The sequence below is a fragment of the Panthera onca genome, chromosome C1, assembly GCF_046562875.1.
Source record: "Panthera onca isolate mPanOnc1 chromosome C1, mPanOnc1 haplotype 2, whole genome shotgun sequence".
In the NCBI taxonomy this organism is placed as follows: Eukaryota; Metazoa; Chordata; class Mammalia; order Carnivora; family Felidae; genus Panthera; species Panthera onca.
Genome location: NC_138346.1, coordinates 158449864 through 158476721, shown reverse-complemented (window position 1 = coordinate 158476721; position 26858 = coordinate 158449864). Strand labels below are relative to the sequence as shown.

General features: G+C 38.9%; 1 long non-coding RNA gene across 1 annotated transcript; it reads right to left on the bottom strand.

Moving 5' to 3' along the window:
• Positions 1-75: 75 nt before the first annotated feature.
• LOC144617086 (uncharacterized) lies at positions 76-26858 on the bottom strand. Its single transcript, XR_013557106.1, has 3 exons — positions 26780-26858; positions 26468-26556; positions 76-390 (listed from the first exon to the last, which is right to left on the bottom strand). It is a non-coding gene; the product is annotated as an uncharacterized LOC144617086 (long non-coding RNA).

Here is a 26858-nt window from a genome sequence, read left to right as displayed (position 1 = left end):
GGGGCGCGCGGATGCCTCCCTCCAGAACCGAGAAGGGAAGAAAGAGTAAAACTGGAAGCTAGTGGAGAGGAGAAATTAAATTCGAGGCAACCCATCCCCAGACACTTGGAAGAATGACCTAGTTCACGCCCTAAGCCTCCTTATAACGAGGACTCAAGACAGTTTCCTTGGGGCTGTGGGAATAGAGGGAAGAAAGTTCAAGCTCTCAGATGTTGCAGGGACTCGGGGAGGGTGGGGGGGGGGGGTGATTTCGTGGCCTCCGGTACAAACTTTGTCCCAGTGGCCGCGTTCTTTCTCTCTCTGATTGGGGATTTGGAAAGATTTCATTTTCCTGGAGGAGCTGTCCTCTGGCGTGCTGATCAGACGAGGAATCTCTCCAGTGTCCTAGGACTGCAAGAGCATGCAAAAGTTTAAGACACATCTAAGAATATAACCAGGCTTTAAAAGAAGGGCAGAAGGGGTAAAGCGGGGAGGAGGTTACCAGTGTGGGAGAAGGATACAAAATCTCTTTTTTTTTTCCTTTACAGGAGCTGAGTTTTCCCCTAAACCTACTTGCTATTTCACAGTGATCTTATTAACACTTCTTTCCTTTCCCTACATTTCCAACGTAATCTGATTATCTAAATATCCAGTGATTCTATTCAGGACCAGTAGCCAGAAGTTGCCCCAGCATCAATGTGGTGTAACAGAAAGAATACTGGAGTCCAAACCCCTGGTTTTATTTTTTGACCCTGGAACTTCATGGCTCTGAAAATTTGCACAAGTCGTTTAAGTCCTCTATTCTTCTGTTTTCTGGCTTATAAAATATCATCTCAAACATTCCTTGCAGCTCTAATAAATGTCCTGAGATTTTTTTTTTTGTCACAAAATCTTCACACATTATTTTTTGCACTCTTTCTGAATTTAGCTTCACATAATGTATTATATTGAAGTAAGTAATCTGACACACATGTGAAATACCCAATTCCTCTCACAACAAAGGCGTGTATCAGATATAAAACACAAATAGCAAGCTTATTTTAATTAGAAAATAGGCCCGATCTCTGATTTAATTCAAAACTACTCTGTCATAGGTGCCTGGTGGCTCTGTATGTTAAGCTTCAGACTTCCACTAGGGTGTTCCTGCGTTGGAACCCCACATAGGGCTCTCCACTCTCAGTGCAGAGCCTGCTTCAGATCCTCTGTCTCCCTCTCTCTCTGCCCCTCCCCTGCTCTCTCTCACAAAAATAAATAAACATAAAAAAAACTACTCTGGCATGCCTTGGTGGCTCAGTCAGTTAAGAGGGTTCACATTGGCTCAGGTCATGATCTCACAGCTGGTGGTGAGCTGGAGCCCTAATCATGGGGCTCTGTACTGACAGCTCAGAGCCTGGAGCCTGCTTTGGATTCTGTCTCCCTCTGCCTCCGCCCCTCCCCCACTCATGCTCTGTTTCTCTCTGTCAAAAATAAATACACATTTTAAAAAATTAAAAAAAAAAAAAAACTACTCTGTCAGGATGCCTGGCTAGCTCAGTGAATAGAGCATGCCACACTTGATCTCAAGTGCCAGGCATTGGAGCCCCACCTTGGGGGTAGAGCTTACTTTATTCTTTTTAAAACTTGTTTTATTTCTTTTTTTTAATTTACATCCAAATTAGTTAGCATATAGTACAATGATTTCAGGAGTAGATTCCTTACTGCCCTTTACCCATTTAGCCTATCCCCCCTCCCAGAACCCCTCCCATAACCCTCAGTTTGTTTTCCATATTTATGGGTCTCTTCTGTTTTGTCTGCTCCCTGTTTTTATATTATTTTTGTTTCCCTTCTTTTATGTTCATCTGTTTTGTTTCTTAAAGTCCTCATATGAGTGAAGTCATATGATTTTTGTCTTTCTCTGAGTAATTTCGCTTAGCATAATACCCTCCAGTTCCATCCACGTAGTTGCAAATGGCAAGATTTATTATTTTTGATTGCCGAGTAATACTCCATTGTATGTATATACCTCATCTTCTTTATCCATTCAGCCATCAATGGACATTTGGGCTCTTTCCATACTTTGGCTATTGTTGATAGTGCTGCTATAAACATCGGGGTGCATGTGTCCCTTGGAAACAGCACACCTGTATCCCTTGAATAAATGCCTAGTAGTGCAATTGCTGGGTCATAGTTCTATTTTTAGTTTTTTGAGGAACCTCCATACTGTTTTCCAGAGTGGCTGCACCAGCTTGCATTCCCATGGAGCTTACTTTAAAACAACAACAACAACAACAACAAAAGATACCTTATCATCTCTTCAAACTCTTAAGGTGTGTAAATATTAAGCTTGTAAATATTCTTAGTCCATTTCATGTGTTCATATTTTATCACTAAGTACTAATTATTGCCTATATTAGAACAATGTCTTGCAATTTATTAATTACTGTTACATACTTTATTTCATTTAATCCTGTCCACACACCTATGAGTTTAGAGGGCTGGTCCTGTCTTCCATGTTTATAGGTAAGAAAATGAGGTTCATGAAGGTTTACAGACTTATATACAGGTTCCAGCACTTCTATGCAACTCTACTAACTCAATACCAGGCTCTTTCCATGATATCAGTCTATGAAATAGGATATTTCTGCTTCAGACCAGAAACAAGTTCCTTTTTTCTTTTCTTTTTTTTTAAATTCATTTATTTTGAGAGAGAGAGTGCACAAACAGAGGAGGGGCAGAGGGAGGGAGAAAATCTCTAGATCTAATGGGACTCCATCTCATGAACCATGAGATCATGACTTGAGCTGAAACCAAGGATTAGAAGCTTAACCAACTGAGCCACCCAGGTGCCCCAAAAATTGTACTTAATTTTGCTAAATTCAATTGACTGTCATCTAACCTCTAGAACCATACCCCTCTAAAAGGAAGCTAACAGGGAGCATTTTTGCACCCACAATAAGATGTATACTTATTATAGTTCAATCCTATAGAAACCCAAAAGAAACCAAAGAAGGCATTTGGGAGGACCAAGAAACCCTAAAGCTAGGTCTTTGCTCAAATTACCCAGAAATTCCTCTGAGGGAAGTGGCACAGACCTGACCTAAATAAGGCAGAGTATGGATGGAGGGATAGTCAGATATTATATAAAGATAGTTTGCTATGCATGATACACAGATGAACAATCAAGATTTTATGCAATATATATAAACAACTAAAATAGTTTTATTTGATACTTCAGTTGGCCTACTCAAGGACAGAATGTTTAATCTGACCTCTTCTAGTTTCCAATTAATCTCTTTACCCCTAAAATATTCTAAAACTGACTACAGTAACTTCCTCCATTGTAATTCCTGTTTATTACATTGCTCCTTTACTCAGTCTACCAGTTACCAACTGATTCTTTCATATGTGAGTGAGGAATTTGCTTGTGAAATAAATGGCATACAAAATAATTATATTGACAATGGGCCAAATTATATTTCCCATCCATTTCTCTTCTCTATTTTTTTCTATTCAACATTTATTCAACGAATATGTATTGAGTTATACTATGTGCCAGTCACTATTCTAGGTCATTTGTTATACAATGAAGAAGTAAAATAACATGGTCCATACATTCATGATATTCACAATTTTATAGGAAAGACAAAATTAAGCTGTAAAGTCCTTATGGAAACAGCATGTCCAAAGGCCCCCCAGTAGGAAACTCAGGATTAGAGCAGTGGTTTCCAAATTCCAAAGTTACCAGGCATATCATCAATTAAAAAAAAAAATTTATAGGATACCTGGGTGGCTTGGTTGGTTGAGCAACCGACTGGTAATTTTGGCTCAGGTCATGATCCCATGGCTCATGAGATCAAACCCCATGAATGGCTCTGTGCTGACAGCATGGAGCCTGTTTGGTATTCTCTCTCTCCCTCTCTCTCTGCCCCTCCCCTTCTCTCTCTTCTTCTCTTTCTCAAAAATAAACATTTAAAAAAATTTGTGCCCACACAACTCCAACTATATTTATTTGGTTGCATTTACATTGTGTATACAATTAATATATTATGTACATTATAAAATATACACAAAACGTTGGGTGTTTTAAAGGATAACGTTTTTAAAAATGCATTTTCTTGAACACCTTCAGAGACTGTTGCTTTAAAGGAACTTAAGGACGAAGATGGCGGCGTAGGAGGACGCGGGGCTCACAGCGCGTCCTGCCGATCACTTAGATTCCACCTACATCTGCCTAAAGAACCCAGAAAACCGCCAGAGGATTAGCAGAAGGGAGTCTCCGGAGTCAAGCGCAGACTAGAGGCCCACGGAAGAGGGTAGGAAGGGCGGCGAGGCGGTGCTCGCTCCACGGACTGGCGGGAGGGAGCCGGGGCGGAGGGGCGGCTCGCCGGCCAAGCGGAGCCCCCGAGTCTGGCTGGCAAAAGCGGAGGGGCCGGACGGACTGTGTTCCGACAGCAAGCGCGACTTAGCGTCTGGGAGGTCATAAGTTAACAGCTCTGCTCGGAAAGCGGGAAGGCTGGAGGACAAAGGGAGGGAGAGCTGCTGAGCCCCCTGACGGCAGAGCTCAGCTTGGCGGGGAACAAAGGCGCCAGCGCCATCCCCCCCGCCCATCCCCCAGCCAAAATCCCAAAGGGAACCAGTTCCTGCCAGGGAACTTGCTCGCTCCGCGCAAACACCCAACTCTGTGCTTCTGCGGAGCCAAACCTCCGGCAGCGGATCTGACTCCCTCCCGCTGCCACAGGGCTCCTCCTGAAGTGGATCACCTAAGGAGAAGCGAGCTAAGCCTGCCCCTCCAGCCCCCGTGCACCTTGCCTACCCACCCCAGCTAATACGCCAGATCCCCAGCAACACAAGCCTGGCAGTGTGCAAGTAGCCCAGACGGGACACGCCACCCCACAGTGAATCCCGCCCCTAGGAGAGGGGAAGAGAAGGCACACACCAGTCTGACTGTGGCCCCAGCAGTGGGCTGGGGGCAGACATCGGGTCGGACTGCGGCCCCGCCCACTAACTCCAGTTATACACCACAGCACAGGGGAAGTGCCCTGCAGGTCCTCACCACGCCAGGGACTCTCCAAAATGACCAAACGGAAGAATTCCCCTCAGAAGAATCTCCAGGAAATAACAACAGCTAATGAACTGATCAAAAAGGATTTAAATAATATAACAGAAAGTGAATTTAGAATAATAGTCATAAAATTAATCGCTGGGCTTGAAAACAGTATACAGGACAGCAGAGAATCTCTTGCCACAAAGATCGAGGGACTAAGGAACAGTCACGAGGAGTTGAAAAACGCTTTAAACGAATTGCAAAACAAAATGGAATCCACGATGGCTCGGCTTGAAGAGGCAGAGGAGAGAATAGGTGAACTAGAAGATAAAGTTATGGAGAAAGAGGAAGCTGAAAGAAAGAGGGATAAAAAAATCCAGGAGTATGAGGGGAAAATTAGAGAACTAAGTGATACACTAAAAAAAAATAATATACGCATAATTGGTATCCCAGAGGAGGAAGAGAGAGGGAAGGGTGCTGAAGGGGTACTTGAACAAATTATAGCTGAGAACTTCCCTGAACTGGGGAAGGAAAAAGGCATTGAAATCCAAGAGGCACAGAGAACTCCCTTCAGACGTAACTTGAATCGATCTTCTGCACGACATATCATAGTGAAACTGGCAAAATACAAGGATAAAGAGAAAATTCTGAAAGCAGCAAGGGATAAACGTGCCCTCACATATAAAGGGAGACCTATAAGACTTGTGACTGATCTCTCCTTTGAAACTTGGCAGGCCAGAAAGGCTTGGCACGATATCTACAGTGTGCTAAACAGAAAAAATATGCAGCCGAGAATCCTTTATCCAGCAAGTCTGTCATTTAGAATAGAAGGAGAGATAAAGGTCTTCCCAAACAAACAAAAACTGAAGGAATTTGTCACCATGAAACCAGCCCTACAAGAGATCCTAAGGGGGATCCTGTGAGACAAAGTACCAGAGACATCACTACAAGCATAAAACATACAGACATCACAATGACTCTAAACCCATATCTTTCTATAATAACACTGAATGTAAATGGATTAAATGCGCCAACTAAAAGACATAGGGTATCAGAATGGATAAAAAAACAAGACCCATCTATTTGCTGTCTACAAGAGACTCATTTTAGATCTGAGGACACCTTTAGATTGAGAGTGAGGGGATGGAGAACTATTTATCATGCTCCTGGAAGCCAAAAGAAAGCTGGAGTAGCCATACTTATATCAGACAAACTAGACTTTAAATTAAAGGCCGTAACAAGAGATGAAGAAGGGCATTATATAATAATCACAGGGTCTATCCACCAGGAAGAGCTAACTATTATAAATGTCTATGCGCCAAATACCCGAGCCCCCAGATATATAAAACAATTACTCATAAACATAAGCAACCTTATTGATAAGAATGTGGTCATTGCAGGGGACTTTAACACCCCACTTACAGAAATGGATAGATCATCTAGACACAGAGTCAATAAAGAAACAAGGGCCCTGAATGATACATTGGATCAGATGGACTTGACAGATATATTTAGAACTCTGCATCCCAAAGCAACAGAATATACTTTCTTCTCGAGTGCACATGGAACATTCTCCAAGATAGATCATATACTGGGTCACAAAACAGCCCTTCATAAGTTTACAAGAATTGAAATTATACCATGCATACTTTCAGACCACAATGCTATGAAGCTTGAAATCAACCACAGGAAAAAGTCTGGAAAACCTCCAAAAGCATGGAGGTTAAAGAACACCCTACTAACGAATGAGTGGGTCAACCAGGCAATTAGAGAAGAAATTAAAACATATATGGAAACAAACGAAAATGAAAATACAACAATCCAAACGCTCTGGGATGCAGCGAAGGCAGTCCTGAGAGGAAAATACATTGCAATCCAGGCCTATCTCAAGAAACAAGAAAAATCCCAAATACAAAATCTAACAGCACACCTAAAGGAAATAGAAGCAGAACAGCAAAGGCAGCCTAAACCCAGCAGAAGAAGAGAAAGAATAAAGATCAGAGCAGAAATAAACAATATAGAATCTAAAAAAACTGTAGAGCAGATCAACGAAACCAAGAGTTGGTTTTTTGAAAAAATAAACAAAATTGACAAACCTCTAGCCAGGCTTCTTAAAAAGAAAAGGGAGATGACCCAAATAGATAAAATCATGAATGAAAATGGAATGATTACAACCAATCCCTCAGAGATACAAACAATTATCAGGGAATACTATGAAAAATTATATGCCAGCAAATTGGACAACCTGGAAGAAATGGACAAATTTCTAAACACCCACACTCTTCCAAAACTCAATCAGGAGGAAATAGAAAGCTTGAACAGACCCATAACCAGCGAAGAAATTGAATCGGTTATCAAAAATCTCCCAACAAATAAGAGTCCAGGACCAGATGGCTTCCCAGGGGAGTTCTACCAGACATTTAAAGCAGAGATAATACCTATCCTTCTCAAGCTATTCCAAGAAATAGAAAGGGAAGGAAAACTTCCAGACTCATTCTATGAAGCCAGTATTACTTTGATTCCTAAACCAGACAGAGACCCAGTAAAAAAAGAGAACTACAGGCCAATATCCCTGATGAATATGGATGCAAAAATTCTTAACAAGATACTAGCAAATTGAATTCAACAGCATATAAAAAGAATTATTCACCATGATCAAGTGGGATTCATTCCTGGGATGCAGGGCTGGTTCAACATTCGCAAATCGATCAACGTGATACATCACATTAACAAAAAAAAAGAGAAGAACCATATGATCCTGTCAATCGATGCAGAAAAGGCCTTTGACAAAATCCAGCACCCTTTCTTAATAAAAACCCTTGAGAAAGTCGGGATAGAAGGAACATACTTAAAGATCATAAAGGCCATTTATGAAAAGCCCACAGCTAACATCATCCTCAACGGGGAAAAACTGAGAGCTTTTTCCCTGAGATCAGGAACACGACAGGGATGCCCACTGTCACCGCTGCTGTTTAATATAGTGCTGGAAGTTCTAGCATCAGCAATCAGACAACAAAAGGACATCAAAGGCATCAAAATTGGCAAAGATGAAGTCAAGCTTTCGCTTTTTGCAGATGACATGATATTATACATGGAAAATCTGATAGACTCCACCAAAAGTCTGCTAGAACTGATACATGAATTCAGCAAAGTTGCAGGATACAAAATCAATGTGCAGAAATCAGTTGCATTCTTATACACTAACAATGAAGCAACAGAAAGACAAATGAAGAAACTGATCCCATTCACAATTGCACCAAGAAGCATAAAATACCTAGGAATAAATCTAACCAAAGATGTAAAAGATCTGTATGCTGAAAACTATAGAAAGCTTATGCAGGTAATTGAAGAAGATATAAAGAAATGGAAAGACATTCCCTGCTCATGGATTGGAAGAATAAATATTGTCAAAATGTCAATACTACCCAAAGCTATCTACACATTCAATGCAATCCCAATCAAAATTGCACCAGCATTCTTCTCGAAACTAGAACAAGCAATCCTAAAATTCATATGGAACCACAAAAGGCCCCGAATAGCCAAAGTAATTTTGAAGAAGAAGACCAAAGCAGGAGGCATCACAATCCCAGACTTTAGCCTCTACTACAAAGCTGTCATCATCAGGACAGCATGGTATTGGCATAAAAACAGACACATAGACCAATGGAATAGAATAGAAACCCCAGAACTAGACCCACAAACGTATGGCCAACTCATCTTTGACAAAGCAGGAAAGAACATCCAATGGAAAAAAGACAGTCTCTTTAACAAATGGTGCTGGGAGAACTGGACAGCAACATGCAGAAGGTTGAAACTAGACCACTTTCTCACACCATTCACAAAAATAAACTCAAAATGGATAAAGGACCTGAATGTGAGACAGGAAACCATCAAAACCTTAGAGGAGAAAGCAGGAAAAGACCTCTCTGACCTCAGCCGTAGCAATCTCTTACTCGGCACATCCCCAAAGGCAAGGGAATTAAAAGCAAAAGTGAATTACTGGGACCTTATGAAGATAAAAAGCTTCTGCACAGCAAAGGAAACAACCAACAAAACTAAAAGGCAACCAACGGAATGGGAAAAGATATTTGCAAATGACACATCGGACAAAGGGCTAGTATCCAAAATCTATAAAGAGCTCATCAAACTCCACACCCGAAAAACAAATAACCCAGTGAAGAAATGGGCAGAAAACATGAATAGACACTTCTCTAAAGAAGACATCCGGATGGCCAACAGGCACATGAAAAGATGTTCAACGTCGCTCCTTATCAGGGAAATACAAATCAAAACCACACTCAGATACCACCTCACGCCAGTCAGAGTGGCCAAAATGAAGAAATCAGGAGACTATAGATGCTGGAGAGGATGTGGAGAAACAGGAACCCTCTTGCACTGTTGGTGGGAATGCAAATTGGTGCAGCCGCTCTGGAAAGCAGTGTGGAGGTTCCTCAGAAAATTAAAAATAGACCTACCCTATGACCCAGCAATAGCACTGCTAGGAATTTATCCAAGGGATACAGGAGTACTGATGCATAGGGGCACCTGTACCCCAATGTTTATAGCGGCACTCTCAACAATAGCCAAATTATGGAAAGAGCCTAAATGTCCATCAACTGATGAATGGATAAAGAAATTGTGGTTTATATACACAATGGAATACTACGTGGCAATGAGAAAAAATGAAATATGGCCTTTTGTAGCAACATGGATGGAACTGGAGAGTGTGATGCTAAGTGAAATAAGCCATACAGAGAAAGACAGATACCATATGGTTTCACTCTTATGTGGATCCTGAGAAACATAACAGAAACCCATGGGGGAGGGGAAGGAAAAAAAAAAAAAAAAGAGGTTAGAGTGGGAGAGAGCCAAAGCATTAGAGACTGTTAAAAACTGAGAACAAACTGAGGGTTGATGGGGGGTGGGAGGGAGGGCAGGGTGGGTGATGGATATTGAGGAGGGCACCTTTTGGGATGAGCACTGGGTGTTGTATGGAAACCAATTTGACAGTAAATTTCATATATTAAAAAAAAAATAAAAATAAAAAAATAAAGGAACTTAAGGAAAGCTTAATGTGGCTGAAGTGTAGTATGTGATGATTTTAAGCAGGGAAAATATGGTCTACTTTACATCCTAAAATACCACTCTGATTACTACTGTATGAGTAATTGGAATAGCCTAATAATTATATAGTTTGGGGTTTGCATGAGAGTCAAATTTGCACACTAAGACTCAGACATGCTCTGGAGCTCATCTGGGCTAAGAAGCAATGCGCTCCATAGTAATGAACACAACTAGTGCCCAGATCTTGGTTTCTAAATACCATTGTCCACTCAAAAGAGACAATGATTCTTGGAGAAATGACTCCAGGTCTGTAACACCCAAAGTACTAAGTGAACCTGGAACATCTTAATGTGCCAGAAAGCAAGGAAATGCTCAAGACTAGTGAGATCATCCAGAAGGACAAAGGAGCCAACTGGAAGTAGTTGCTTACTGATCAAATATATGAAAATTTGAGCCTCAAAAAGAATAATGATGATAATAGATTATAATACATTGAATAAAATAAAATAAAATTTATGAATCCACAGTGATATGAGAGAAAGAAAGAGAAAGAGAATTTGAGCTATTTTTTTTTAAAGAAGAGAGCTAATAAGTGTAGAAGAAATGATAGAATTAGAAAATTATCATTTGACAATGTCCAATATAATAGCTAAGGATCATTAACTGTTGCTAAAGCCTTTGGACAGAAAGTTGTTGGGAATGTGATATTCATATGATCTCAAAATATTATTCCATATATTATTAATTGAAAAGGAGAAAATGTATCTGTATAGTGGAAAATTTGTGTGGTTACCACTTTAATTAAATAATCAAATTTAGCAGCACTAATAGTTGTACAATGTGTCATGTGTCTTGTGATGAGACTCATTAAGAAGTATGCAATTGTCACCTATGTAATTTTCTTATCAAAAATATTTAACCTAAAACTATGGGGTGCCTAGCTGGCTCAGTTAGAAAAGTATGTGCCTCTTGATCTTGAGGTCATGAGTTCAAGCCCCACATTAAGTGTTGAGATTAATAAACTTTTAAAAAATACATTTAACCTAAAACTACTTATGAGGAAACAACTCAAATCCAAAATGTGCAATTCTGTAAGACACTGGCCTGGACTTGTTTTTTTGTTTTGTTTTGTTTTGTTTCGTTTTGTTTTGTTTTGTTTTTAATCAATAACATGAAAATAGCCAAAGAATTGTTCTATAGAATAAAAAGGTATAAACACCAAATACACTGCATGAAACTCAACTGGATTCTAGACCAGGATGGGGAAGGTAAATCACTTATAAAAGACATTTTGAACAACTGGATAAAGTTAAATATTGACTATATGTTAGATATTGCAGAATTAAATTTTCTTACATGTATTGGTAGTATTGTTGTATAAGAGAATGTCCTTATTTGTATGAGATGGATACTGAAGTATTGAGTTGAACATACAAAAATGAGTAAATATCAACAATTTCACAAGGCTAAACATAATATTAAGACATGAATGCCATGATGTCTGCAACTTGCTTTCAATGGTTAGGCAAAAATAACTGGTAGATGATATATAAATAGGTAAGTAGGTAGCTAGCTAAATAGAACAACAAATAAGGCAAAATGTTAAAATTGATGAACCTTGGCAAAAAAACAGAATGGTCATTGTAAAAATCTTTCAAATTTTTTATTGGTTTGAAAATTTTCAAAGTACAAAGTTGAAAAATGGGAGAAGAAAGTGAAAACCTCAGGCTTTACCAATTAAAGGTAAAATAATTTATTTAGGGGACACCTAGCTGGCTCAGTCAGTAAAACATGTGACTTGATCTCAGGGTTGTGAGTTTGAGCTCCACATTGTGTGTGGAGATTACCTAAAAACAAAATTTTCAAAAAAGTTTATTTAGGATAAACTCAGTCTCTTAGAAGATTAATGCTCAATTTTTTAAATTTTTTCCCTCCTCTCATTCTTTCTCTTAACCCTCTCATCTTTTGAGATCAGGGCACAGAAGAAGTTTATAGTATTTTAGCAATAGCACTCTGGGTGTGTTGTCTGGTCTATATGTTGCCCTTCTCTCCAGGCATGCATATAATGCCTGGCTGATGAATAAATAGCTTGCCTCACCTGGGCTCTGGGCATTGGATTGTATGTTCACTGTGATCACTGCTAAAGAGACCAGGAGTCTGATCTCTTGACATAGACAATGCATGGTGATTGAAACTCAGGCATCTCCTCCTGCAGACCAGGATGTCTATATTAATTTTCACTGATGCTGCTGATCCTCTGAGACTTAGCAGTATCATCCATCTGGACCTCAACTTGGAGTTGCCCACTCATAGCTACCACTGTGATGTTCCTTTGAATAGAGACGTCTACTGAGCCCTCCTCTGCTGTGATTTTCTGACATGTATGTTAATGCTTATTTCTAAATTGCCTTTTATACCTCCTCAGAATTGCTCAGGAGCCTCTAGATTTCTTCTACAATATGCATTAGCTATGAGAAAACAGCTACTGTTCTGCCAAACATACTATGCCTTTTTTCCCTTTTTTTTTTTTGCCTCTGTGGCTACCCCATGTTAGCAAAGGACTTCTCCCAGAGCCTTCTAGCCTCTCTTCCAGTGATGTTCCCAAATTCTTCCCAGAAATATCAACACATTGAATTCCACTGTGAGTAAAGGACGCTGTCTTTATCTCTTGCTCACTTGTCTCTCACACATACCCCTTAACTCTTTTTCTAGCACTTTCTAATTTTCATATGGTGGGGCTTCACTTGGATAGTGTCATCCATCCCTTCTCCATAATGGCTTATTGTAAAACTCTATTTCCAAATAACTAAACTTTCATCTTGGTTTGTAAAGGGACACTTTTGGAATTTAGATGCCTCTTTTACGTTTCAAACAGCCTGGATTTCATCTGTTGAGTTTCTCAAATTTCACATAGGACTGAAATCATATGATATCTGTCTTTCTCTGACTGACTTATTTCACTTACAAAGAACAAACTGAGGGTTCCTGGAGGTGGGATGGATTAAATGGGTGATGGGCATTAAGGAGGGAATTTTTGGGATGAGAACTAGGTGTCACAAAAGAGATGAATCACTGGGTTCTACTCCTGAAGTCAAGACTACACTGTATGTTGTCTAACTTGAATTTAAATTAAAAAAAAAAAAAAAGCCTGAATTTCAACACAATTTCTTCACAAGGGACTTGAGAAAGTTGACTCTGAGATTCAAAACTAAGCAAGGATCCCTTTTCTCTAGGTGGATTATACCTTCTCAGAAGCAATGAATGTCAAGGTTTAGGCAAATGGTTTACAAAGAATTAAATATTCCTTGGTTTCCTAGGTCAAAAACATTATCCTCATTAGGGTTACCAAAGGACATTAAATTGAGATGGGGCGCTTGGCTGGTTTAGTTGGTAGAGCATGCTTGATCTTGATCTCCGGATCCTGAGTTTGAGCCCAGTGTAGACATTATTTAAAAAAAAAAAGTACATTGAATTGCGAAATCTGAGCTCTAGTCACCACTTGTCTATGATATGATTTAGGACTCTGGTTGACCACCATGATTAAAAAAATAATACCGCAGCAGTAATTACTGATCTCCTATTATGATGGCTAATGATACCATGCCTTTTATTTCTTTTATTTTCAGCACTCCTGTCCCAGCCCCCCAATTACTATCCTAAATCTTCACTATTTTCCTCTAGTCTCTGGCCCCAACTTTTTATGTGAGAAAAAAATCAATTCTTACAGTTTAAACTGCTGATGTGCTTTCTGACATAAACAGTCACTTCCCTAACTGATACAGGTGGGTATAGATGCACTTTGTAGATACGGTGGCAAAAAGTTTGAAAAGATTCTAATGGCTTCTACTTTCTCTGAAGTTGGAGATAAAGTTACCTACTGAGTTTGAGGAAATAAATTGTAGAGAAGAACATCTGAGAAGAATAGAATACGACATACCCACTGTGGAGAATAGAAGAAAGGGATAACCAAGGAAACACTGAAGGAATCCTGAGCATTGTTGAAGACAAGATGATGTCGCAGACAACGGATTTATAATAGAACTAAACTATTTTACTCAGTCAATGTATAGTACTAGAAAAGGTAGACAGTTGAATTAATCTTTAGGGTATGATTTGTAGGAATGATCTAAGAGAAAGGTAGCAGTTGAAGAGATCAACAAGGATTTGAGAGAAGGATAGTAAATTGAAGAGGAAGAATGTATTATGGAATCTAGTCAGAATAGGGATGGTTGTAACAAAGGGCAGAGACTGATCATCTGACTCTCCAGCTAAGATCATAGGAATGTGGTTCTACAGCTTATAGAAAAATGTCCCAAATCCTCAACATGCCTACCTGGGAATGAGCTGATCCAGCCTCCTCCTCTTATGTCACTTTTCCCTTTGGTCTCTACACTCAGGCTATGCCAGAGTGGGCTGCAAGAAAGTAATGCAAATATATAATTTCGATGAATACTATTTTCTTTCTTTCCCATGTGCATCCCCTCAGCTTGACTTTCTAACCAAATCTTTTTGGCTTCTGTGAGCTTGTTTTTCATTAGCTAAGCCCCTTTTCTCTATTACTGGCGACCCCACTGTTGATTTTTCTTTTCTTTTCTCCTTGAAGCTTAATTGGTCTCTCTACCTCCATTCCCTCACTTCTCTGATCCATGTTCACATTCACAGACTCCTTGGTTATGTTCCTATTACACAGAACAAAGCACATTACTCTTCTACCCTGAAAGCCTATATCATGGAAGCATAAGCTTCCCATATCATGCAAAGTTTTCCATTATTCCAGCTTCCTCTCTTCTACATTTTGTGCTCAATGCTATATTCTCATCAAACTGGACTCCACTATTCCATAAATATGTCACATGTGTACATATTTTTTTTGTTTACATTGCTCCTTCTTCAATTTTTTTTTTTTACCTTCCATCTCCACCTTTTAAAGTCTAACTCATCCTGGAATATATGATATGCAACCCAATCTGCTAAGAAGTAATCACTCCTTTTGTACATTGTATAGCATGCTGTTTGTGCCTTTATCATTAATATACATTTTATTTATCTTATATCTTAGTAAATCGTGTGGATGTCTGTCTCTCCATTGACTAGATGGTCCATTAGAGTTGAGATTTTTGTTTTAGCCATTATAAGAGCTCCTTAGCTCCTAATTTACTGATAAGTAGCTCTTTGGCTAGAACAGTGAGCGATGTCACTGAAAGAGTACTTTTGGGATCAGGTCAGGGAGTCCCTGAATGTCAAATTATGAAGAAGAAAGGCCATTAGTATATAAAAGGTATTTAATGAATATTTTTTAACTGAAGAGCAGTCAATAATCCAAATATCTTCTTTTTCATTCTACAGATTCTAACAAATTTTCCCATTTACATAGGGAAGGAAAGTTTTCCCTTATTCTTTAGAATGTCATTCATTCATTCTATTTTTCTTGAGTGTCTGCTATGCTGATTAAGAGTGGTGAGAATGGTCATTCTTGTCTTATACCTGATCTTAAAGGAAAAACTTTCAGCCTCTCACCACTAGGTATGATGTTATTTATGGGTTTGTCCTATATAGAATTTATTATATTAAGGTATATTTCTTCATGCCAAATTTGTCGAGGGTTTTTTTTTATCATGAAATGATGTATTTTGTCAAATATTCTTTTCAGTATCATATTATTTTTATTATTCATCTTCCACTCTAATAATTAAGAATTATTTTTTTTTTTGTTTTCCGTTCTATTAACATGGTATACTACATTTATTGATTTGCATATATTGAACTATCCTTGCATCCCAGGAATAAATCCCACTTGATCACCCATGCATGTGTTCGTGGGGTCCACGGAGGGAAGGGGAAGGGCAGAGAGAGCAGGGGACAGTTTTCTGAGGCGGGTTCTGAGCTGACAGTAGAAAGCCCGATGTGGGGCCTGAACTCACAAACCATGAGATCATGACCTGAGCCAATGCTGGATGTTTAACTGACTGAAACACCAAGGCACCCTGGTGTATAATCTTTTTAATGTGTTGTTGAATTTCATTTGATCATATTTTGTTGAGAATTTCATAGATATTGGTCTATAGTTTTCTTTTCTTATAGTATCTTTATATGGATTCGATATTGGGTTAATTCTTGCCTCATAAAAAGAGTTTGGGAGTGTTTTCTCCTCTTCAATTTTTTGGAAGTTGAGGTTGGCATGAATTCTTTAAATATTTGGTAGAATTCACCAGTCCTACTTTTCTCAGTTGGAAGGTGTTTGATTACTAATTCAATCTCCTTATTGTTCAGATTTTGTATTTCTTCATGATTCAGTCTTAGTAGGTTGCATGTTTCTAGTAATGTACCAATTTCTTCTAGGTTGTCCAATTTGTTGGCACATAATTATTCATAGTAGACTCTTATGATGCTATGTAGTTCTGTGGTATCAGTTATAATATTTCCTCTTTCATTTCTGACTTTGAGTCTTCCCTTTACTTAGTCTAACTAAAGCCTTGTCCATTTTGTGTATTTTTTTTTTAAGATTTTATTTTTAAGTAATCCCTACACCCAACATAGGGCTCGAACTCAAAACCTAAAGATCAGGAGTTGCATGTTTGGGGTGCCTGGGTAGCTCAGTTGGTTAAGGGTACAACTCTTTATTTTGGCTTAGGTCATGATAGCAAGGTCTGTGAGATTGAGCCCCGCGATGGACTCTGTGGTGACAGAGCCTGGAGGCGTGGAGCCTGCTTGGGATTCTCTCTGTCCCCTCCACAATGTGTATACGTGCGTGCGCTCTGTCTTTCTTTCCCTCTCTCTCCCTCTCTCTCTCTCTCAAAATAAATAAATAAATAAATAAATAAATAAACATGAAAAAATATTTTAAACTGTCTCTAAAAAAACAAAGAATCACATGCTCTACTGACTGAGCCAGCCAGGTACCCTTTTATGCATGTTTTCAAAAAAAACAGCTCTCTTTTTCATTGATCTTTTCTATTCATTTTTCTGGCCTCTATTTCATTTACTTCTATTCCAATCTTTGTTATTTTCTTCCTTCTGCTAACTTTAAAATTAGTTTGTTCTAGTTCCTTGAGGTGTAAAGTTATATTGTTTACTGGAAATCTATCTATTTTGTTAATTTATGCAGTTATCACTATGAACTCTCCTTTCAGAACTACCTTTGCATTGTCTATAGGTTTTGGTGTGTTGTGTTTCCAAATTTTCATTTGTTTCAAGTTTTGTTTTGTTTTTTAATTTCTCTTTTTATTTCTTCTTGGACCCATTGGTTTTTCAAGACTGTTTGCAATGTTCCAACTCTCCTTTTGTTGATTTCTACTTTCATGCTATTGTGGTTGAAATAATATTTAAAAGATTCTTGGTATGATTTCAATCTTCCTAAATTTGCAAAGACTTGTTTTGTGGCCTATCATATGGTCTACCCTGGAAAATGTCCTCTGTGTACTTAAGAAAACTAAATTCTGCTGCTATTGGCTGAAATGTTCTCTATATGTCTGTTAGATCCATTTAGTCTAATACATGGTTCAAATCAATGTTTCCTTGCTGATTTTCTGTCTGGATGATCAATCCACTGCTGAAAGTGGGATACTAAACTCCCTTCTTATTATTGTATTGTTGTCCATTTCTCCCTTCAGATCTGTTAGTATTTGCTTAATCCTTCTAGGTGCTCCAGTGTCAGATTGGATGTATTTACCATTGTTTTATCTTTTTGATGAATTGACCCCTGTCTCATTATATAATGATCCTCTTTCTTTCTTGTTACTATTTTTGGCCTAAAGTCTATTTTGTCGGATACAAACATAGCTATTCCCTTCTTTTGATTTCTACTGGCCTGAAATATCTTTTTCCATCCCTTCACTTTGAGCCTGTGTCCTCAAATCTGAAGTGATTTTCTTGTAGGCAGCATAGAGTTGGTCTTGTTCTTTTATCTATTCAGCCACTTTGGATCTTTTGATTGGTGAATTCAATCCATTTACATTTATTTATTTATTTATTTATTTATTTATTTATTATTAATTACTGATATGCAAGGACTTGCTAATACCATCTTATTAATTGCTTTCTAGTTGTTTTGTATTTCAACTCTTCCACTTTCTTCTCTTTCTTCATACCTTTGAGAATTGGTAATTTTCCATGGTGGAACACATCCCTCTCTTTATCTTTTGTGAATCTACTATAGGTGTTTTCACTATGGTACCATGAATCTTATATCATAAAACATCTTATAGGTTAAAAAAAAAAGTCCATTTTAAGCCAATAGCAATGTAACTTTAATCACATACAAAAGTTTCGCCCTTTAACTTCCTTCTTTTGATTTTGAGGTCACAATTTACCTCTTTTTATATTGTGTATGCATTAAATTATAGTGGCTATAGTTAATAATCACTTGCTTAACATTCATACTATAGTTAAATGGTTAACACATCTTCATAGTACAGAATCTGAGTTCCTAAATCTGACTGTACATTTACCTTTACCAGTGTGTTGTATATTTTCATGTTTTTGTGTTACTAATCAGCATCTTTTCATTTCTTCTTGAAAAACTCCTTAAAGTATTTCCTGTAAAGCAGGTCTAGTGGTAATGAACTCTCTCAACATTTGTTTGTTTGTTTTTCATTTTTTCTTGGAGAAGTCTATTTTTCCTTCATATTTGAAGCATAACTTTGCCAAATAGAGTATGCTTGGCTGGAAATTTTCTTCTTTTTGATATTTTGAACATATCATTCCACTGTCTCCTGCCAATAAGGTTTCTGCTGAGAAATCCAACAACACCCTAGTGGGGGTATCTTTGTAAGTTTCTTTGATTTTTGATAGTTTTCACTATACGTGTCTTGGAGAGGGTCATTTTACATTGAGGTAATGGAGTGATCTATTAGCTTTGTGAACTTAGATGTCCAAATCTCTCCCCAGGTTGTAACAATTCTCAGCTATTATTTCTTTAAATAGATTTTCTCCTGTTCCCCTTTTTCTCCTTCTGAAACTCTAGTTATTCTACTATTTGTACATTTAAAAGTGTCCTATAGGTCATGTAGGCTATCTTCACTCGTTTTCATTTTTTTCTTTGTTCTGCTCTGACTGGATTATTTCAAAGTTCTTACCCTTTAGATCAGTGCTTCTATCTTCTGTTTGATCTATTCTGCTGTAGATGGTCTCTACGGCATGTTTCATTTCATTCACTGAATTTTTTAGTTCCAGAATTTCCATTTGGTTCTTTTTTATGATTTCTATCTCTTTGTTATATTTCTCATTTTGTTCATGTACTGTCTTCCAGATTTCATTGAATTGACTTTTTGTGTTTTCTTGTATCTCACTGAGTTCCCTCAAAGCAGCTATTTTTGAAGTCTTTATCAGCTAAATTGTAACATTTTATGCCTTTGAATTTGGATATTGTAGGATTATTGTTATCTTTTTGTGATGACATGTTTCCTTGATTCTTCATGTTCCTTGGGGTTTTGCATTGCTCTTTTAGCAGTTGAACAGCAGACACTTCCTTAAATCTTTACTTACTGTTTCCTGGTGGCAGATCTTTTTGTTAGACCAGCTTATCTCTGGTAATTTCTCCAGCCTTGTATGGCTATACCTGCTCTATACTTCTTGCTCCCTCTTGTGGCATAATTCTTAAGATCATATGTCTTACCTGGTTCTTAGAGCTCAGAAGGCTAGCTACTGGAAAACTTACTTTTGTTTTACAGAAAGTGGAGCTATAGCTCCAGTAGTTTCTCCCTGGCCCACAGCTGGCTTCTTTTGTAAGGGGACTCTTTACAGGAGCTTGGGGCACTCAGGAGCAGACACAAGGAGCTGGCTATGGGTTTAGCTCTCAGGGCATTGGGGATGCCTGTAGGCTAGGTGGGGATATCCTCAGGTAAGTTTCTCCCAGTGGTTTATGGATACGCTTCCTACTGGAGTCTTGAATGCAGTCATCAAAAACTGCATCCCTTTAATTCCCTTCTGATATTCTTATGTGTCCCTTTCCTAATCTCCCTCCCCCAGTCATGAAGGCCTTGCTTCAATACTCTGGATGCTGCAGGAGAGAAATGGGCTTCTCCAGCAGTGTCACCAGCAGAACACCTAAGGTAACTGAGCATTCATTCCCTGCTCTCCCCCTCCCCCCACAGGGTAGATCACTGTTGCTAGCCAGTTCAGCCCCACACTGTTGCCTTGGGGGAGGAGTAGCCCTGGCAAAGCTCCTCTTAACCCTCTTCAGTGCATCCAATTTTGTATTCTTTTTTGCTTGAATGGAATGTTAGAATCTTTCTTTGGGAAGCTTGAATTTCTATAAAATCTCTCTTGTTCATGGGTGTCTCCCAAGTCAGCATTTTCCTGGTTTTCCTCAACCAGTGGGGAGAGTGGCTATGACTAGTTCACAAGATCTTGGTGGTTCCACAGACCATACCAAGATCTGTCTACTTATTACCCGATGCACAGGTGGGCAAGACTCCTCCTGGGTACCTTGGTATATGGTGCTAGCCCCACAATTCTTACAGAGGTACTTTTGTTCATGGATGGATGCTGAATTATTTAAATGGGGAGGGAAGCAGAAAGGAGAGGTATCTTATGATATTGACATCATTCCCCTTCTTCTGAGTGTTTACTATGAACTAGAAGAAAACTTATAGTCCATCCAACTAAATGTCCCCAGTTCAAATGAGGCCCAGAAAATTGAAATGATTTGCTGTAGATTTGTGGGTGTTTGTTTGTTTGTTTGTTTGTTTTAGAGACAGAGAATCAATAGCAGGCTCCACACTGAGCATGGAGCCATGGGGCTTAATCCCATGACCCTGAGATGACCTGAGCTGAATCAAGAGTCAGACGCTCAACTAACTAAGCCACTCAGGCACCCCTGGCATACGTTTTACAACATAAAACATATGTGGGGGGAAAAATGACTAGCAGCTAATCTTCTGGATTGAAAACTTCCTAACCCTAAGCTTCTCAATTTAATACAAAAATCTTACATACTTATGTATGTAATAAACAAATTGATGGCACCTTAGAAACATATGAGGAAAAAGACCCTGATTACCAAATTCAAAATTCAAAAATATGAAAAAGGCTCCTCTTTATCTCAGGCCCTCATTGCTTTATATCTGATTTTATAAAACCTTCCTAACTTATTTCGTTACTTTCATAGTTTCCTCTCCGCAAATTCATCTCATCTCTCTCTCAGACTTCATGCCAGCTCCCAAACCTAAAATGAATGTTTCATTGGTCACATTTTTAAAAATCCTGACTGTTCTCCATTGATTAAAGAACAGAAGATTGATTAAAGGATAAAAGACAGGTCTAGATTCAAATCACGGCTCTTCCCTGCCACTTTCCTTGATAAGCCGTGCTTCAAACAAATCAAACATTATGACCTTTAATTTATGCAACTGACAAATGGGAATAAGAGAGTTCAAGGTGTAGGGGAACCTGGCTGGCTCAGTCAGAGGAATGTGAGACTTTTGATCTCAGGGTGACAAGTTTGAGCCCCACTTTGGATGTATACAATTACTAAAAAAATGTAATTTTTTTTTAAGTGTAAGGTTTAGATATTAGATTTCAACCAAATCTAAAAATCCCCTTTCACATAACTTAATTATATGAATAGTAAATGGGGAAAAAATTTTAACTCAACAAAAATATATCAATAGCAATCAAACAAGGAGAAAGGTCATGTGATAACCTTAAAAAATTGGTGGTTCTCAAGTAAAGAAAGACACAAGAGCTTCCAAGAATTTCCCAAACACTGATCAGAGCAGTATGCAAGGCTCTCAACATCATCCTCCAAATGAGCACTATGTGGGGAAAATGAGCAAACACAATCCTGAAAAATCTAAACCACCCCCAACAACCTGTGCCACAACATGGAGAAGAGAGATTCAGATGAGACATGGGTAGCACTTTGAAGAGAAAGAATTTTCCACTGGAGGAAAAGTCCCATTCCAAGTATCTTTGTGTATGACCAGAAAAGGGAGCTATTGGGACCTTCTATTTTAGGATCTTCCAGCTGTGAGAAAAATGGACAGGATAGCAGAATAATCATAAACACCCAGAGTTAATTATCTTCAACAATAAATAGTGATTTAGCAGAAAGGAAAAAAGAGAGGGAGAGAGTAATTAGGACAAGAGTCTCTGAGGAAAGGAAAGCAGAGGCATGCTTCATGCCTGAAAGGAAGTAACTATGCACGTATTATTGATAGAGGGCCAAAACTCTCCATTTATTATTTATCTTTTCCCCAGAGGAGGAAAAAGCCATGTCTGGGAGGAAAAGAAATTGCTACTGGGGAGAAATGGGTGAAAAGGGGAAAATCAGTGACATTGAAGTAGAGAACCCAATAAACAAAACAAAACAAAACAAAAGTTTAGATTACCTGCTCTAAAGGAAGCAAAGAACCCAGGACTTTGATGATTATTAGAGGGTATAATCCAAAGCTCAATGACAATTCTTTTTTTTTTTTTTTAATTTTTATTTTTGAGAAGGAGAGAGACAAAGTACGAGATTGGGAAGGGCAGAGAGAGAGGGAGACATAGAATCTGAAGCAGGCTCCAGGCTCTGAGCTGTCAGCACAGAACCCCATGCAGGGCTTGAACTCTCGAACCCACAAGTACACAAACCCACAAACCCACGAACCATGAGATCATGACCTGAGCCAAAGTTGTACACTTAACCGACTGAGCCACCCATGTGCCCCCAAAGCTCAGTGATATTTCTTAGTGTGATGAAGGTAAACCCCAACAGGTGTTCAGAGTTTAGTACAAGAAACATTTAATAAAACCCAGGAAAGCAGAGCCACAGGTCGTCTAGCCAAAACCGTATACAGCCACAGTTGATCTCTTCCCTTGTCCCTGAACTTAAAGTAATACAAAAGCAAGTGGAATTCACCCACAGGATAGCAGAGCAAATAGGAGGTGTAGACAACATTGCTAATATGCAATATAAAAAAGATAAAAAGGGCACAACTTTACAAACACATGTCAGCAACAGTAGATAAATATGAGAAAGGAGAATACAGATAAAGAAACCATTCTAGAAGTTAGCAGAGCCCCCTCCCCCAAATCCTGCAACTGCTTCATGACAGAGATGTTAAAGAGAACATAAAATCCGTTTTTAAAAATAAGATGTAAAGCACTATTAAAGAAATAAGTGGGGAAAATGCAATAAAGCTAAGAAAACAAAGAACCATACCAAACAATTATAGAACTAAAAAAAAATTAGAAAGCCCAGAAACAGCTCCATCAAATATAATTTTAAACTTCAAACCCATTCAAATTTAAATTCCTTCTATCTCCTAACCTATGTGAGGTAGTGGGTCAAAGTTAGCTGCTTTTCCCTTTTTGGTTTCATCCCTCCAATTTGCTAGTCACTGTTTCTGATATCTGGGGAGTAGGAGGGCAGGTGTTGGGGAAATGGGGCAGTTTTTATGGCAGCTTCAGTTGTAATCCACCCAAGAGACCTCTAGGTGTCAGTGTATAGTGTTCACTCTATAAAGTATCTTTGTGGCTTCCTCAGGAATTCCCTGTGGTTGCCTGGTCGGCCTCTTTTCTGTCTGCTCCGGGATTTCTGGGATCTACCCTCTGTTCATGTCCCTCAGTCAGCACACCTGGTTAAAATCATTTCCACAGGGCCCTTATCAAATCTCAAAAATATTCCCCTTTATCCTGCCATGGGAGGAAGTACTGCCTAGTCCCAAAGCCCCTTTGTGTTTTGTCACAAGACAGGGCAATTCCAGCCACAGCATCTCACCTTTAGCGTATTCACTGGTAAGACCTTCAAGTCCCTAGAGACAAGCACAAAGCTTTCCAAGTGTCTCCCTAGAAAAGCCTCTCCTTGGCTTGAGAGAAGGGGGCATCTGCCATATTCTGCCTTTTGTTATTATTATTATTGTTATCATTATTGGGCTATTTGGTTAAAGTTCAAAGATAATGTGACCTGAATACAAGGTTGCCTTTACTCCTACTTATTCCCAAAGCAGCAAATAAACTGCCATTGATAAAAATAAAATAAGAAGAGGCCAGTGGATGCAGCTCCCCATGGTTTCTGTACATTCCACAGAAGCCCATTTGACAGTCAGTGGGACTGGCAGCCTGCCAATGTTCCAGGTCAAAGAAGAATATGGACTCACTGTCTTTCAGGTCAGCTACATCGATACTCAGAAACAACTGAGAACACCAACAGAAGGCTATAACTCTGCTAGGCAAGGAGCCATATTCCCCAGCGCATGAAAGTCTTGCTGTGTCCGCACTGGGGCAATCTCCTCTCAGCAAGCTCTGCAGTATCTAGGAGTTTCCCTTTGTGTCTATTTAGGGGATTTCTGCCATAGCAGAAATCCGCATCAGAGGGAGGTAGCCTCCCTCTGCATCATAGCCTCCTTCCGCATCAGAGGGAGGTAGTGAGGTGAGTGAAATGCCAGTACTCTGTCACCTCCTCTTTAAAGATATCTCTTTCTCTTCAATTTCAGCCTCATACATAGGCTGGGGACGAGTGAACAGCTAAAGCTGGCAGAACTAGTTTAGGATCATGAATGTAGCAAAGTTCTACATGATTGGTTTGGCACCTCTCTCTAGAACGATAGGCACATATCAGTTTGTTGTTAGCTTTGGGGGCCCCCAGATAGAGCATCCAGTTATTTGTTTACCGTATCCTGACTTATATTATAACTGCTGGGCATTTGTGACTTACTTCAGGCAGAAACTGTATCATCCATCTTTATTTTCTCTGAAGTGCTGGAGATGATACCCTCTCACTGAAGACAGTTCATAAATAGCTTGAAAAATTGAATTTAATTTTAAGGAAAGACCAACTTTGCCCTTCCTTTCTACCTATGCACATACTACTCCTCCTCACTCTGCCTTTAGTACTGAAACAAGGCTACCTTTCCCATGAAGTAGTCCCATCCCATTCAGCCCCATGAATTTCTCCTTGTTCCCAAACATCTCCAAAGCTTGGTTAATATGCTGTTTTATATCACTACTTAAATGTATATTTATCTTGCCTCTTCAGTGTGACCCTGAGTTCTTTAATAATATAGGCCATCTTATACTTACTTCTATAGAGAAGTTCTTAGTAGTCAGTAAATATGAATACCATGTTAAATCATATAAAAATCATTTCTTCTACACATATTTGAGAAGGAACACCTCCATTTTTTTGTTTGTGTTTTCTATTGCACTGAACTAGTGAAATTCAGACAAGTATCATCATAGCACGTTAGAGCAAGAGGGCTTTAGAGATTATCAATTCTGCATAGTTTACCCCATTTTAATGTAGCAGTACATTACAAATGTTGCCTCCCTTCACCCTCTGTTGACCATTCTAGTAACTGCACCTTTTTGAATCTCATTTCAGAATGACCACCATTTCTCCAAGTTCCTAAAATTGGCAAAAGCCAGTTTTTTAATATGTTATGTATAATGCTACTTGTTCCACTCCAGGAAAATTGAAATTCTATTATCCATAGGTAATATTCATTTAGGCACTTGGGCTCTGTAGCCAGAATGTGTTCCTAAGCCAATTCTCCCACTTTGTACTTTGGACAACATCTCTGTTACCCATTTTCCTGATCTGAAAATGGGAATAATAAGAATAATGACCTTGTAAGGTTGTGTGAGGCTAAATGAATTAATGCCCGCAAAATACTTAGAATAGTACCTGGGAAATAGCAAGACCTCATTATTTGTATTGTTTGGTGCTGGTGGTAGCTGTGTTTAATAAATTTCATATCAACGACAAGTTTTTTATTTGGTTCTTTCTAGTAGGCTAAGCTCCTAGAAAACACACACAATCTCTGCTCTATTTATCTTTAAGTCTCTAGCACTCTGTACAGTGGCTGGCACATAATAATCACTCAGCAAATGTTTGTTAAATGCAATTTATAAATAATGTGATTATTAAGAATACAAGCTCTGGAGGCACCTGGTGGCTCAGTCAGTTAAATATCTGACTTCAGCTCAGGTCATAATCTCACGGTTCATGAGTTTGAGCCCCGCATCGGGCTGTGTGCTGACAGCCCAGAGCCTGGAGCCTGCTTCGGATCCTGTGTCTCCCTCTTTCTCTGCACCCTCCCCCACTTGCACTCTCTCTCTCTCTCTCTCAAAAATAAATAAATATTTTTAAAAATGTTTTTAAAAAAAAGAATACAAGCTCTGGATTCAGACTACTTCTGTTCAAATTCTGGCTCTGCCATTTACTAGCTAAGTTAACTTAGGCTTAACTTTCCTATACCATTATTACATACATACATACATACATACATACATACATGGTGATTATAACTGCTTTCATAAGATGATTGTAAGAATTAAATTATCATATACCTGAAAAACACAATAAGATCCAGCACATAGTAAACAATCAATATATGTTAAATTACATTATTTGTAAGGATTTCCCAAAGTAATGTTTATAAAGTAAGATAAGTAGACATGTAAGAGCATCTGACAGACCTGAGTTTGAGTCCCACTGTAGCCGGTACACAGGAGTGCAGGAACACCTGTCTGGGGGCCCCAAACAGATCAGGTTCAGCCACTTGCCACTGGCAAAATCCAAAGGCAGAGAAACAAGTGGTTGTGAAACAAGAAAGGAATTTGTCTCAGTGAGGCCAACGCCAGGAAGACAGCAGACTAGTGTCTCAAAGACTGTCTACAAAATGGTGAAAATACTTCCAGGTTTCTATAAGGAAAATGTAGGGCAAAGGTGGGTGGGTGCATGCAGTCAGGCAGTGAAGGTCAAATCAATCACCATAGAGGTCTTTTTACCTTTAGGGCAGTCCTTATTGCTTCTGACGCTCCCATCTGGGGATGCTTTGCTTCAAGGTCTTCCACCTGAGCCTGAAAA